Source organism: Lathamus discolor, chromosome 1 (genome assembly GCF_037157495.1).
Source record: "Lathamus discolor isolate bLatDis1 chromosome 1, bLatDis1.hap1, whole genome shotgun sequence".
Taxonomy (NCBI): Eukaryota; Metazoa; Chordata; class Aves; order Psittaciformes; family Psittacidae; genus Lathamus; species Lathamus discolor.
The window spans coordinates 14,624,594-14,640,489 of NC_088884.1; the positions used below are offsets into that span (position 1 = coordinate 14,624,594).

Here is a 15,896-nt window from a genome sequence, read left to right on the forward strand (position 1 = left end):
TTGATCACCAAGATAAGCATCAGCTCATCACCACTGCTTTTATTCACCTCCATCAGACATGACTCAATTTGCCTGTACTGTATGACTTTTTACTATGCAGTTACAGATTTTGCAAAGTCATACTGCACATACTACCTACATAGCTTTTAATGAATAACTGGTGCTTTGTCTAGATGTGAAATTTCCCTTATGTGAAACTCTTTACAAGTTCATGGCCTAGATTTGTTTCCATCTGCTTTATATCTATCCTATCAACATTAACTTTGAGATCTGGTAAAACAAAGTTGGTAGCAGGTTAAGTACCCTGAGCATAATGCTTTTCATTATGAAGTACAACTGTATTTAGACACTTGAACTCCTTGTTGGCAGCAAGCCTCTTATCTTCAGTAAGAGAAAAGCTAGGCCTAGAAATGTAGCTTTTGCTTATAACTGAAAATAAAAATTCAATTTCAGAGAGAGACACATTAATAAAACTTAGCCCTTGTCTGTAGGGAAGCACAGCCCTTAGGAAAATGTCAATAGTTAGTGGCCATAATATCTGAAAATGCCCATGACAGCATCAGGTTAATGACACTGTACTGAAAATGCTGACAGAATGGGATTACATGACATGGTGGCACTTTTTTCTCTCTTCCAGGCAAATCATGCAGTAACAACTGCCTATAATTAATAAGTCAATAACTGATGATGCCACAAGACAGATGTCTTTGAATCTAAGCAGTTCTGGACCTTCATTCAGGAAGCAATATGGCCCCACACCTCACATGGAAGCTACACCAAGGGTATGCTTTGCAGAACTGGTGAGAATTAATCTGTCAAACACCAGCTCCTCTCTTTTTCACTCTAAAGGGTACAAAAAGAAAGTGCGAAGAGTCAACACTCAGCCCTCTTCCTTGTAGTTATGGTGCCTCAGAAACCAAGATAGGGGAACATGTAGTCAGAAGTAATAAAGCTATTCAAAAAGTGTCAGCTCTTCTACACTTGGATATAATTTGTATGAAGATGCAATTAAAAAGATTTTTTTTAACTTGTCAATTTATTATATAACTTCTGTCATACTAGAATTTAAATCAAATACCTGTGGGGTTTTTTAGTACAACTGCATAGTATTTATTGCAGTTTTTAATTATACTTGCTGCATTCTAAACACAGCTGTGTTCTCAGAGCCTAAAAACACTAGAAATGGTCACCGTTAATTTCCTGAACCACAAGCCTGCAGGATATTAAAACCCAAGGATGCTCCACCTTTCTATGTAATAAAAAAGGAAAAGGTTTTGAAATCCTCTTCCGATTTTAAGAAAAATACAGACACAGAATCACTGTATTTTAATAACTGAGGGTTTTGTGGATCACATTAATTGTCCATTACAAACAAATAATTACTTAGTTTATTTCAACGTGTATTCAGTAATCAGATAAAATGTATGCTAAATAAATACCTGGAGTTAGTCTACAGTACTTTCACCATCTCTCCACCAGTCTGAGACATTTTTTTCCTATTCTGTAATCTAATAAGCTATATATGTAGTTCTGGTAGAATAGATTACATTGCTATTTTAAAATCACCAAGCATCATAGTTAAATCAGCAGGAAAATAACTTAATGAACCTTAATCATCATAATTGTATTGGTTATAAAAGATATTTTTCTCCTGCAGATAGTTTGGAAAAAAAGTTATTCTTTAGCATTAGCTAAATTAAAAAATTCAATTATTTCACAACTGAACTTTATTATGATATAATAACATTTCAACTAGTATGTAAATGTATGCCTATCAAGGAGGTACTTTAATTGCATATATAGTCTAACATAAGAACTCACTTTCTTTTTGCAAGTATACTTTAGCTGATTTAATTATTTAGCCCTCTAATTACACAGTCCATACCAATCAACCCAAATGAACCACTTCTATAATCTTAATTTCACATGTCAAATCACTGAATATGTTTTTGCATGATTCTCATGTTAACCAGAAAGCCAGATATTGACTGAATGACAGTTAAGTACATGAGGTTAGGAGAATAACACAAGAAAGCTTTCATGTAGGGTAATGGCAGTCCCTGCTGATTCCCCTTTCCCCAGATCTTCATTTTCACCATTGCTCGAGATAAGAGAAATAGCAGTATTTAGTTGGCTTTAACAGAACATTTCCCTATTTTGAATTTTGTCCAGACTTTTTGGATTTTTCTTCCACCCACTGTCCCACACCTGTAGCACATGTTTACATCATTAGTTTGGGATAGGTGTGGCTAACTACATGGCTGAGATCATGAAGGACTTCCGTTTTTCCTGTGAGGGCTAGCACAGCAAGAAGTCTTACCTTTCTGGCTTTGGGTTGTGCATCTTAAACACATCCCAAACATTGTCCCATCAGACATGGGCTGTTGTGTTGTGCAGCAGGGAAGATTCACAGGTTCACTTTAGGAAATTACAACGGTTTTTATTTGCAGTTCATGGTAGTGAATATTAAGTAATAGCAGAGGCTCCAAGAGCCACCTCCAGGGACAAAGAAGAAACAAGGCTTTACCAGTGAGCCCTGAGGCTACAGAAAGGTGATGTGACATCTTTTTTCTGGCCTGATGTGCTCCCTGTCCCAGCCCCAGGGAAGAAAACCTGAAAGGTAACCAAAGATGGGTTGCCCCAACTGTTTTTGTTATATCTCCTTAACTCACATTAGAAAAATAAAAGTGATGCCCATAATAAAAGAATGGGAGAAAATGCAAGGGCACTTGGCCTTCCTCCTACCCTAGAGTATTTTATGCATTTGCAATCCACCAGAATCATAGAATCAACCAGTTTGAGGTAGTCCTACTCAGTTGTATGAAAACTGAACAGCAGACAACTTTAAAACATTAAAACGTTGTTCCCTGCACTTAGTTTAAATGTAGCATTCATAAATTTAAGGCAGAAAGAAAAAAAATGCTTTTTTACAGCCACAACAATATAAGTATCAATGAGTCAGGCAGGATTTTCCCTAAACAGTTATAACAAACTGAAATTTATTCAAGTTGCATTACTTTAATTCACTTTTCATAATAAGTGATTTTATGAAGTGCAAAATCATTTTCTTACAGAAGAAAAAACAAAAATAATGCAGTCCACAATCTCAGACTCAAAGTGACTCGAAATTATATACAGTATTCATAAAATCGTAACAATTTTATAATAGAATTCTGGTGCTATTGCTGTTGCAAACACTACATTAATTTACACTGTTTGCTAATCCTCAGAAATTTTTCATACTATTATTAGCCAGGACTGCGAGCCTTTCTTCAAACAAAACAGTGTGAAGTGAGAACCACATCTCACTTTAATCCACTAGAGGGTGGCCTGCCTCAGTCAGGGCTGGAGTACTGAATTAATGCAAGATATCTAACATTTTCTTCCATTTGACCTGTTGAGAACCAATACTTCGTATTTCACTATTCTTCATCTTATATTACAAAAAAAATTTCCTTTATATAAAACATTATGTATGATTAAAAAAAAAAAAAAAAACACCTTTCCTAAGAGTATCCATTTAATTTATTGTTTCGTGTATCTGGAGAAAGGGATGAAGCATTTCAGTGTATAGTTCCCTTGAACTGAGGGAAAAAAAAACATAGATTATTCTACAGTTTCTAAAACCTTCATATTTTGTATGCCCTTTGTTCACAGATACAGGATAAATGGGGGGGGGGGGGTAATACTTCAGCAGAGTATGGCACAAAGGGAGAAAAGAGAAAGGAAGGGAGAAGGAAATCTGTGCAGTTTATTGTTTATATAATTAGATGGCTATAAAGGAGTCAGGTAGACAGAAACTGAAATAAACTGATTTTATTTGACCAAGTTCCTTCCTCAGTTTATTCTGAATTTTTATTTGTCTGGGAGATGTAATATCACTCTTACTTTCTACTGATAAGCACACAAAATAAAATTCAATATTTGATAAAATCTGGAAAAGTAGTATGAAAAATAACTTTCTTAAGAACAAAAAAAAAAAAAAAAAAAAAAAAAAAGAAAAAGAGCACCAAAACAGGGGGCAGGAAGCACAACACATTTTTCCTGAATGGTTTCAACGTTCACTATCCTCTGAACTACAGCAGCCTTTGCAGAACTTCAGTGATCTCTATCTAACAAGTTGTTCCGAGCACAGATAACATCCTTATGCAGCCTTAAAAAAAAAACCACGAGGGGGGGTGGGGTAAAACCTCCCGCGCTGCTCTGTACAAACACAAAGCATGCCCTGTAACTCCCACAGATCGGAAGAGATATCTGGAAGCATGCAAAGCCTTGTTTCGTGTATCCGTACCCAACGCAGCAGTGTCACGTAACAGACAGCTTCCCACGGCCAACCAGGCTGGCGCAGCCGCGTGTACTACGTGGCATCTGGGCACGCCAAAGCATTGGCTCCTCTCTGGGGAGTGGAAGGGGCTCAGTTATTAATGACCGCTGAGCAGGCAGCACCATGTCAGTGTGACAATCGAGTGGGTGAACGATGCACCACTAACCACCATGGAAACAAGGAGAAATAGGAACAGCTAGCGAGCATCTCTCTTTCTCTCCCCCCTCTCTCTCTCCTCTGGATCGCAAGCCTCAGCCCAGCCAGGCAGCAGCAGCGCTCTGGCAAACATAAGGGATCTCAGCTGGCAGCACAGAGAGTCTCTCATGGTGTAGGATATCAATAGATACATCTTTGTATTATATACTGTTAGACACACGCATGCACACTGACTCTCTTACACACATGTATGCATATTTATTCAGACTCTGGCTTTAATGCAAGTATGTGGCTACCTGAACCAAGGAATCAAAATTACTGATATGCAAGAACTCCTCCAGCTCTGAAACTACTCCGATTACAGGGTAAGTTCTTTACTTTCAATTTTATCCTGTCTTTCATCTTAACATGTAAACTCTTTCCCCTTTATTCTTTCCGTAGTTATTTTATTATTTTTAAATTTAACTTTCTGACTGGAAATGCAAATTAGAGATAATCTGAATATTCTTGCAAGAGTGTCAGATTTGTGCATTTTTTAGCTTGAAAGAACATCAAAAGGATAAAAGAATTATAAACGGAGAACGTTTCCCCTGATGTTTCGGTTGCAAAATTAAATTACACAGTTGCTCTGTGTTTTGAAACCAATAAAACAAGATACAGGACAGCCTCCTTTCTTCTCTCCAGTGCTAGGATTAAGGGGAATGCTGTTTATGTCAGGACCTAAAGACCACTGAGAAGCAAGGCTGAATGAGCATATCACAAACAGTTATTGAATTTCTGCCAGACTACATCTTAAGGATTGTGGCAAATGACTTTGCTTAAAAACAACCCTTTTCCAGTCAGAAGGGACAGTGTGAATGTCTGATTACCGATGCAGCTCGAACAGACGCATTTGGTAAAAAGGATCGCATTAAGCAGAAGAGTTCTAATCTTCTCTGGTAATTAACAGGATCACAGCAGGGTGCCTTTAAAGTATATTTTAATGTAAGCAGACTGTTCAAATCCATCAGTATAAAAGCTTTGCCTGTTTTAGTACAGGAAGGCTCAGAAATGTTTGTCTTTGCTATCCATGTCTTTGTTTTCATATGTCTAGTTGGAGTTTTTGCCCAGCACTGCTGTTCAGAAAGAGATGAAACCAACATAGGGGTATGGAGAGGGCAGTAAATGGAGGGTGCTAGAAAAAAGACAGTAATTTTCGATTTAACCAAACTAAGCAACCAAAAATTCCATGCTAGCACTACTGTTGCCTAATGTGTTTGTGTTTACGCATGTGAATGTCATTTCCTTAGTGCAGTATGAGAGTACCTCAGTATCCCTTCAGATGAAAACACATTCGGTAAAGTCCATCAGCATGGATCTGTGATTCATGCATCCGAGAATGCCAGAGAGAGATATTTTACTTTACACCGTGAAAAGACAGGTTAAGCCATCTAATGCATGCTTCAAAGTGAAAACATACAACCTGCATCTTCCTGCATGTGTTTGTTTCCTTTTTAGAGTACTATTTCTATAGTAAAAACAGCTCAGTATTTAGATTATTTCTCCTACTCCTCTTTCTCCCACCACCCCCTCACTCCTGTACACCTTAGAGATCTGCTCCTTTGCAGCAAAGCAATTATTTGCTTGTAATTTTAGAGTTAGTGTGTTTTGGGAAACAAACACTGTGAAACAGCCATCAACAGATAGCCAATGGCTGTAAGCCTGCCACCTTTCCATAAATGTCAGGCAATGGGTAGTTTAACAATATGTATGGTAAGAAGTCAATTAATTCAGGTGACCTTTGTAAATGGTGACAATAAAGTAGCACTGACAATACGCCACAGCATTCGATATTCCCTCCGGAAAATGAATGAGCTTAAGAAGAGGTTTCCTTTTCAGAGTACAAAATGAAAGGTATTGAAGCATTAGCTCCTGCTATTGGCAAGCTTGCTTCCTCTATTTCAGATTGTCTATGAAATCCGTTTTGAGCAAGCTGGCTTATTTTACTATGTGAACCATAACCTTTGGTTCAATTAATTAAATATCCTGTTTTCACACACATTGCATATGCATTTTAGTTGTTAAAACAAGAAATTCAAGCTACTGCATTAGATTTTTACTGAATGTGCTGTACAATAAGGAGAGAGAAAATCTGATTCTTAGCTCTTCATGTTATATGCAAAGGACTACTCAGATGAAACTTTCTTCTGTATACCACAGCACATGCTCAGCTTTTCTGAATCTTTATCCTTACTTATTTGTAATGTTAAAATTAAGCAAATATTAGTAACTTTATAACAGGTTTTACCACATATACTCTAACGCACTACTTTAAAATATTATGCAGTTATGCCAAAGAGTTTCAGCAAAATGTGGTGATTCCAGTCATACATGTTCAGAGCAAATATGCATCATCTGGGTACACAGCATAGACATTCTTAACAAGCAAAGCAGTCAGAATGCATGGTGATTGTATTTTGGTTAATACTACCTCAAAGCTCCTGCAATAATGTTGTAGTGTCAGACAATGACTGGCTGATGTTGTTATGGCAACCCCAAAGTACCGCCTTTGAGGGTGGTACATTTGAGCATGACATCACAACATGCCCGTTTGGAGTACCCAGAAGTGGGTGAGTATTCCTCTCTTGCACCAGAATGAGACCAGATCAACTAGGAAACAGTGCTGTCTCTAACACAGATAACAAATATAACCTATGCTCTTTGTTAGCTTATCAAGAATGAGCAGCTTACAAAATTATACCTGCAAATCACTTGTGATCATTTGTCCCTTGAACAGTAGAGGACAAAATCACATGTTTGCAAGTAAAAGCAAACCATTTAGCAGTGTTGAAGCTATTTTCATTGACTCTTACCCCTAATTATATTAATAGATTCTACAAGCAAACCAAAAGCTTTGCTGTTTGGCAACAACCACTCTAAATGGTTGATGTTTAATAGCCATGTTTTAGAACTCCTAAAGCAATAGAAGAAGATCAGAAGAAAACACAGAGCTTTTCAAAACAAGCTCTTACCTCACTTCTGAAAGAAAAGTCACCATAGAGAAACAATTAAACCTGTTCTTAGTGAGTTATGGTACATCAACCTTTTCCTTAATTCACATAGCCTTCTTTCCTATAGTACCATTAAAAGCTGAAGGAAAACAAAACTCTTGAGAAACGTTATCATAAACTACCTTAATAAACTCTTCCACTTTAAAGTCCACAAACTCTACTTAACATCGACTAGCAAAACCTGACAGTGAAAAAACTAATTTCTCAAACATAGAATTCAAGGAACTATTTTCTGAAGTCCAAAAAACCAAAAAGATTCTAAATCTTTATGAAGATCAGAAAATGCACAGCTTCTAAAATTTTTATTTCTTTTCAACAGAAGTCTTCAAACCCTCACACTACTCTAAAAAGAATATTAATTCTCATCCTTACAATACACAAGCAATTAAAATCCTTTTCTTTACAGAAGGGAAAATGCCAGTAGAATTTGAAAAGAAATAGTAGTGACAGACATCATTAGAAAGGTCATTAGACACATCAGTATTAAGAGAAAAATCAATACTTCTCATTACAACTGTAATGTAACTGTAAAAAAATAATTACTGTGCCTTCTACATATCTGACTGACCAGTCCACAAAATCTTAAATGCAGTTATTGTGAAATGACATTCATACAGAACTTTCCTTAATATTCTTGATGCCAAAAACTTCATATAAGCAAACAGCATGACCTTCAGTGTTATACACAAAATCTATAAATGATGTCATCAATGTTTCCACAATAAATCTCAGCTAACCTGAACTGATAAAGTTTTATTAGCACAGCACACGGAGCTACACTCCTCTGCACCAGAGAAATATCCAGTGGATGTCAGTAAGATAATTCTACTTGGGGTTCTGTTTGGAATAGCTGAGTATGCCACCAGGCGCAAAACAGCATTTTTACGTGGATGAAATACACACAACTTTCACAATTTTGCTTGATCCAATTACGTTCTGCCAAAAGGATCTCCCTGTTCTTTATACATGGAAGATGATACTGTATAATAATCAACCATAATAAAAATAATAGCAAAGGAAAATACAAATAAAAGATAGTCAACCATTCAGCTGGACAGGGTGCTGGGCCATCTGGTCTAGGACATGCTTTGCCAAGAAAGGTTGGACCAGATGATCCTGGAAGTCCCTTCCAACATGGGATTCTGTTATCACATGTGCATGTTTTCTTCTCTCAGTATTTAAAGACATGTTCTAGTCATACAAGACAAAGAAAATATCATTTGACAAATAGGATTATATTTATTATGCTCATTCACTTCTATTTTATGCTTTCATAGCTTTAATTTACAAACTGCTTGGAAGAGTAAGCTACAGATATGCTCTTACCCATAGCATTCCCAAACCTTCTTAATGGTTTTCTGCACAGCACAAACAAATGCAAAGTCATTAAAATGAAGGGAAAGTTGAATTACATAAACACAAATTTATACAGCATATCTTTGAAACAATTATTCTTTAGAAATATTTCTTCTTCACAAAAGATTTTCTCTCAATAAAACTCTCTATTTCAGCTTGCCTATTTGCTTTAACTGCTTGGCCACAAGCAGCAATGCTCTAATTCAAAGGAAATAAGATATCTGTATTCCCATTATGTCTATTCATCTGTATTTCTGGAATTCATTAAAATATCTGCCCCAAATTTAATGGTAGCTTAACTCTACTGACCTCTGAATTAGAGGAGAAAAGAATTTTTGCTTTTTCTGCTCTCAACTCCCAGTCAAACTGTGAAATGCTTTTTGAGAACAATGGCACAAAAGAAACCATTTAGCAGTTTCCTTTCCTGCATAAGCATCTGTATTTAGAGGTAAACACTGCAAAGATTAATTAAATGCTGCAGGGAATTTTTTTTTTTAAGTATCTACTGATTATTAGTATTACCCCAAGAGTCTTTTAACTACAGGGTTCTTGTCATGCTAATAACAACTCTGCCATGAAATACTTTAAAGTCTCTAAAACATTTGGTGTAAGAAAGGTAAAAATCTTAAGTTTAGCTGTACCAAAAAGTCCCTAGACATGCAGCAAAATAAAAAAAGAATAAGAAGGACTCTTTTTTTAAACAATTCTCTGTCTAGGGATCAGACAATTTCAGAAATTACTTGTTGAATAAATTACAGAATAATAAACCAAAGTAAACATCAGGTAATAGAACAACTAACAAAGAGCAAAGTTGTGCACTGAGCCAATTTTAAAATCGCCATAGAACTGCCATCATCCTGGATAGTCTTTAGAAAAGTAGTGTGATGGGCAGACATTACTAGAGCTTTTCCGGTGGGGTCTTGAGAGATTAGAGAAACAATAGCTGATAATAGGGTTGGTTAGCTTTGTCATCATGGTGCTAAAGCAAAAAGCCATCCTCATTTGACAGCATGAGAAAGATATCCCTGACTTGGGAGGCACTTATATGTGTGCAAATGTTTAACTTGTTCCCTGAATAAGAATAAACATAAAGTCTCCTACTCCTGCTTTACAATAGTGGCACATCTCTGCTGAAAAAGGAGATATATATGTGTCGCTATTTATATCCTATTTATGTGATTTATTCTGTACCTAAAGTCCTAATAAAATTGTTCATCTTGACAGGAATAATTTTTATTCGGAAACAGAGACTTTCCTCAAAGATCTTAGCAAGTGTCATGGTAGCTGTAAATCAAAGGACTAGCGACATTAGTTTCTTCACCCCCAAGCTCATTCTTGTTGCCAAGTTCTCTAAAGACCCTGAACTTCCTCTCCTTCTGGAAAACAGCTTTCCCTAGAGATTTAAGTCAAGTTTTAGCAATTTTTTGTAGATGACACTTAACATTGAGCTAATTCACAGTGTTTCCATCAAGCTGCAATATCACCTGATGAGCTCTCCACACCAGCTGGCTCCATGTTACAAGACCCAAGAAAAAGCAAAAAGGCAGGAGAGCCTGCTCCAGCCAAGGCTCATATGGGGGCTGAGCTTTCCATAAAAGCCTCTCCCCTGTGTAACAAGAGTTCCAAATCCACTGCACAACATACTATCATGGAATTACAAAATAGTTAGGGTTGGAAGGGACCTTAAGATCATCTAGTTCCACCCCCCTGCCATGGGCAGGGATGCCTCTCATTAAACCATGTCACCCAAGGATCTGTCCAACCTGGCCTTGAACACCGTCATGGATCAAGCGTTCACAACTTTTTGGGCAACCCATTCAAGTGCCTCACCACCCTCAAAGTAAAGAACTTCTTTCTTAGATCTAACCTGAACTTCCCCTGTTTAAGTTTGAACCCCTTGTCCTATCACTACAGTCCCTAATGAAGAGTCCCTCCACGGCATCCTTGTAGGCCCCCTTCAGATACTGGAAGGCTGCTATGAACTCTCCACGCAGCCTTCTCTTCTCCAGGCTGAACATCCCCAACTTCCTCAGCCTGTCTTCATACGGGAGGTGCTCCAGTCCCCTGATCATTCTTGTGGCCCTCCTCTGGACTTGTTCCAGCAGTTCCATATCCTTTTATGTTGAAGACACCAAAACTGTACACAGTACTCCAAGTGAGTTCTCATGAGAGCAGAGGGGCAGGGTCACCTCCTTCTACCTTTTGATGCAGCCCAGGATACGGTTGGCTTTCTGGGCTGCGAGCGCACACTGAAGCCGGCTCATGTTCATTTTCTCATCAACCAACACCCCCAAGTCCTTCTCCACAGGGCTGCTCTGAATCTCTTCTCTGCCCAACCTGTAGCTGTGGCTGGGAGTGCTCCAACCCAGGTGTAGGACCTTGCACTTGGCTTGGTTGAACTTCATGAGGTTGGCATCGGCCCACCCCTCAAGCATGTCGAGGTCCCTCTGGATGGCATCCCTTCCCTCCAGCATAACAACCGGACCACACAGCTTGGTGTCATCAGCAAACTTGCTGAGGGCGCACTCAATCCCACTGTCCATGTCACCAAAAAAGATGCTGAACAAGACCGGTCCCAACACCGATCCCTGAGGGACACCATTTGTTACTGGTCTCCAGTTGGACATCGAGCTGTTGACCACAACTCTCTGCATGCAGCCATCCAGCCAGTTCTTTATCCATCCATCAAATTTATGTCTCTCCAAACATAAACTGCATAAAATGCACATTTTCATGTGTCCCATACAGAAATTAGACAGTGCTTTAAAGATTCTTCCTCTCTCTCCACTGCAAATGTATGTTTCAAAAACAATAGGCTGAATTTATAAAGTACAATGTTTTCTTTTATTAAATTATAAACAAAAAAAGCCTTTTAGTATGCAAAATAAAATTACAGTCGAGTGGTACTTCATTACCATTGAGGGACATTATCTGCTCAACTCCCATTTAATACCAGTTTATAACAAAACAGAGTTACTTGGGTTATCCTTTAAGCAGAACACCACAATTTTATCATAGATATATTCAGTGAATTACACCTTTTTGAATACATAGTTCTTTTTACAGAAGACACGCTGTGTTAACTTTCAAAAAAGGCAGGTAAGACTGTACATCACCTGTTTCATTACTCTTCCAGAATACAGTAATTTCAGTACTTACTTCATTTTAATTTGTTTGGCTAGTTACTTGCTGGTAAGACCAAATACAAAACTCTACCGCACTTGAGAGAAAATAAATTATTCATTACCATTCTAGCAGTTTATATAGAGATGTCCTTATGAGGTGAGAGAAGAAAAAATGAAGTAATTGCAAATATAATGATCTGTAACTTGGAAATATTTGTCTAAACAGAAATTTCACCCAGCATGGATAATTCAGGTAACATGTTCTACTGAATTTTGCTTTGATATAGACTATCCAGTCATCAACATTTTGTCAAACAAACACATTTTTGGTAATTTCATTTTTATTGTGCAATAAGAGAAAAAAGGGATATTCAGTGAATTATTCTATGGTTAGACTCAAAACTCAAATGCCAAAAACACATAAGGAAATGTATCCTACATTCCAAGAGCAGCAGCTGAGCTGCTGAACTCTTTCTTTGGCAGAAAGAACAGCCAGTCATGTGTGGAACTGCACAGCAATAGTCCTACATTTTTCACATCCACAGACCCAAGAATAATTTGCCTGTTTGGACACACATCATACAAACACTATATTCAATCTGATAGGAAGATAAGAATCTCCTTAGATATTAGTGCATAGAGTAATTTTAATACAATGTACTTACCTCTTCAATGGTGTTATCTGTAAAAAAGTACATTTTCATACCTAAACCTGCTATCAAGAACCCATGGTTCAGAACAAGTCCTAGTATACTTGGACTTTATTCTCACCTCTGCTCTGTCTCAACAGGAGTCAGAAGAGCCAATGCATTTTTGTTCACACTGCTGCTTCCATGATTTTAAAGTATAATAAAACCAAAATATCAGTTTTCATTCTGTAACAGGCACACTTTCATTTTATAGCACACATTCTGTTACTGCCAAGTACACAAAAAAGGTGCAAAAGTTACAATAAAATAACTTTAAGATATAAATCTAAGAAAATCTGATTAACTACAACTCATGGTATCTATAATTTTGCCTCATTAGCCACAGATACTAAATCATAAACTGCCCTCTCCCATACCTCTAGAGCTAGTGATAACTGTGTGTTGCTGGTGATTTACCTTAGTAAAACAAGCAGGATCAAAACTATTGCGGAAGCCTCAACTGAAATTGTTATCTTTTATTTCTTCCTGATTTTTGCTAATTGTGTTTGTTTCCACTTTCCCATTAACACTGTTTTAACAGAGTTCTGTATAAAAGTAATTATAAGAGAACTATCAACTAAAACCAACCAAACAAAACTATTACCGTTAAAATTTCCATACTAGATAGAACAATCCAGAATCCTTTCACAGATGGTCCTTAGAATTGCCATCTTTGAGTGTAATTTTACTTCCATTTGTGGTAAATGGCCAAATTGCCATTGATGTCAACAGATGCAGAAGGGATTTGTAAATGCTTTTTCTCTTTGCTTTTTAATGTTTTCATTTTTCTATCTAGAAATACAAAATTCATCATGTTCCTTCATTTCCACTCATGCCATGAAATAAAAGACAGAAATAACTCCTTAAGAGCTTTTTTTTCTGAATAATCCTAATTATTATACATGTTATGTTACATGTTATGATTGCCTCTTTATCTAAAACAACTAGATGGTCAGCCAAAACTTTCTGAAAAACAAGATTTCTGATAAAAGGAAATCTACCTAGCCAGTTAAAAAAAAAAAAAAAAAAAAGAAACCCTTAAACCCTTGAAAGCACAGTCTTTAATGCCTAGAAAAGTTGGGTAGGTAGTTTTTCAAGTACTACACTCTGAAAGACACTGGAAGCAAACCTAGTGTTCCATTCTATTCAAATGGAATTTAATTAAGCAGAATGTTGCCAAATATTTGGCAACTACTGCACATTCTTGTTTGCCTCTGTGAAGAAACCATAATATTCAAAAACTATGAATAGCAGACCATCATTTTTGATGAGGAGAAGTAAACCTCTTCAATATGCTTCTCTTACTCTGTGTCTTACCTTGAAATATAACTCAGGCATTAAAATTATTTTTAAAAATGTAGACACGTGGTCCTCACTGTAACTTTTTCTTCCTGTTTATATTTCACTCGTCTGTAGTAAACATTTTTGTCATGTAGATGGCCTTAGTGACATGGTTTAGTGGTAGACTTGGCAGTCCTGGGGTAAAGGTGGGACCTGGTGATCTAAAGGTCTTTTCCAACATAGTTAATTCTATGTTTCTATAATTCCATGATTCTATTATTCTATGGCTACTTGACGTATTCCTCATACTTGACAAATGAAAGAGGAAAGTAAAAGTTTTGTTGAAACAGAATGGACATCAAAAATGTATTCCTGTTCTGGTCATTAGTAGCAGTAAAAGTGATCCCACTGTCTTCAGAGACTTCTCAATGCAATCCAGATCCAGGTGCCTTTTTTAGACGTTTAAATATTTCCTTCAGTACTTATCATCTAACCATAAACTCTAACTAGAATAGAAAAGTAAAATTGAATACACTTTCAAATATTACTTGCTGAAATTATAAATTACCCATACACTTTCCAAATTCTCCAGTACCTTTAGGGTCTTTGGTCATCTCAGTTGAAGTAAAGATCCATATACTTGGAGCTGACATACACTGAGTTACTGCCAACACAGCTCCTGTCCTTCTGTTCCAAACTGAAATACCTTTTCTTATTTTAAGGGTTGCAAAACCCATAAACTTTCTGGTTTTCAAATGTTAGTCTTCATCAATGCTCTGACAATCTCTATGGTTTACCAAAAGTTCACAAAAAGTGACAAAATTTGGTTTATATGTCAGTTCTTCAAATAAAGTTTTGTGTTGGTATGTCCTTACATCAGCCCTAGCAACAGCACAAAGACATAGGAAACATTAAAGAGGAAAAAAAAAAAAGATAAATTGACATGTAACACACTTATATATGCCTGACAAAAATATGTCAGGGAAATTATAATAGTTTTGCTGAGATTGTAGACTATCTGTCTGCAGCTGCTCAACAGTAAGCATATAAAAGTGGTGGTATAAATCTGCTAATCTCTCGTGTAGAGGTTAGTCAAACTTTCAAAAAGCCTGAGTAAATTTTTCATTAATTGAAATAACAGGCATTTTAATAGAAGTGGTAAAGAATAATCAATACTCGAGGCTGAGGAAAATGTTCACTTCCATAAAAAAATGAATTTGTGTTAGCATTGCTTAAAAATAAACTCTGCTTGGCACATCAAAATACAGTACTGAATCTACATGGACCAAAACCAACCGTGATATATATAAAATGGGATGATCAAAGAACAAGATCTATAAATCCTATGTAGCAAATAGTAAGAAACTCCAAAGCTTGATTTTACCTTCCATAAGCCTGTCTGACATAACAGCTGACTTTGCTTCAAGCAGAAATTTAACTAGCAACTTCCCGAGGTCCCTTCCAGATTGACAGTCCCGAGATGCTATGATCCTATCAGCAGAGGGGCTCACTCCTTTGCTAACACTGTCTTAGATGATGACCTATAGCACCACTGTCCTCAACAGATCCTGGTTAGATGTCTTTGCATGACTGCACTGGATAAGAGCCATTAAGATGTGACTGGAGGTGAAAGGCACTGTCCAGTCTGCCTCGCTATACTGTGAGTTTAGTCCCTGAGCCACTGGTATGGGGTTGAAAATTTTGAGAAGGCAGACAGTCTGACAGACTGCTAGCAGCTATAAAGGACATAAAACTTCATTTAGTCAAGAGGCAGTATTTGCTTTGCTATTACTTACAAAGAGAAGGGTAATTTGACCACATCCCAGCAGGATACTAAAAATTGTTTAAATACCCTCCTATCTTGTTTAAAATTTTTAAAATAACACACTATATTTATTCAGATAACAGAAAACAA

The 15,896-nt window shown here is 36.9% G+C and overlaps 2 protein-coding genes across 7 annotated transcripts in view; one reads left to right on the forward strand and one right to left on the reverse strand.

Moving 5' to 3' along the window:
* Positions 1-15,896, reverse strand: part of IMMP2L (inner mitochondrial membrane peptidase subunit 2) — a 462,983-nt gene that overhangs the window by 227,498 nt on the left and 219,589 nt on the right. The gene's annotated exons all lie outside the window — the stretch shown is intronic.
* LRRN3 (leucine rich repeat neuronal 3) overlaps positions 4,341-15,896 on the forward strand; it is a 33,627-nt gene continuing 22,071 nt past the window's right edge. Inside the window, exon 1 of the mRNA XM_065664963.1 lies at positions 4,341-4,845. The gene's annotated coding sequence lies outside the window, so the exon portion shown is untranslated. The remainder of the gene's footprint in view (positions 4,846-15,896) is intronic.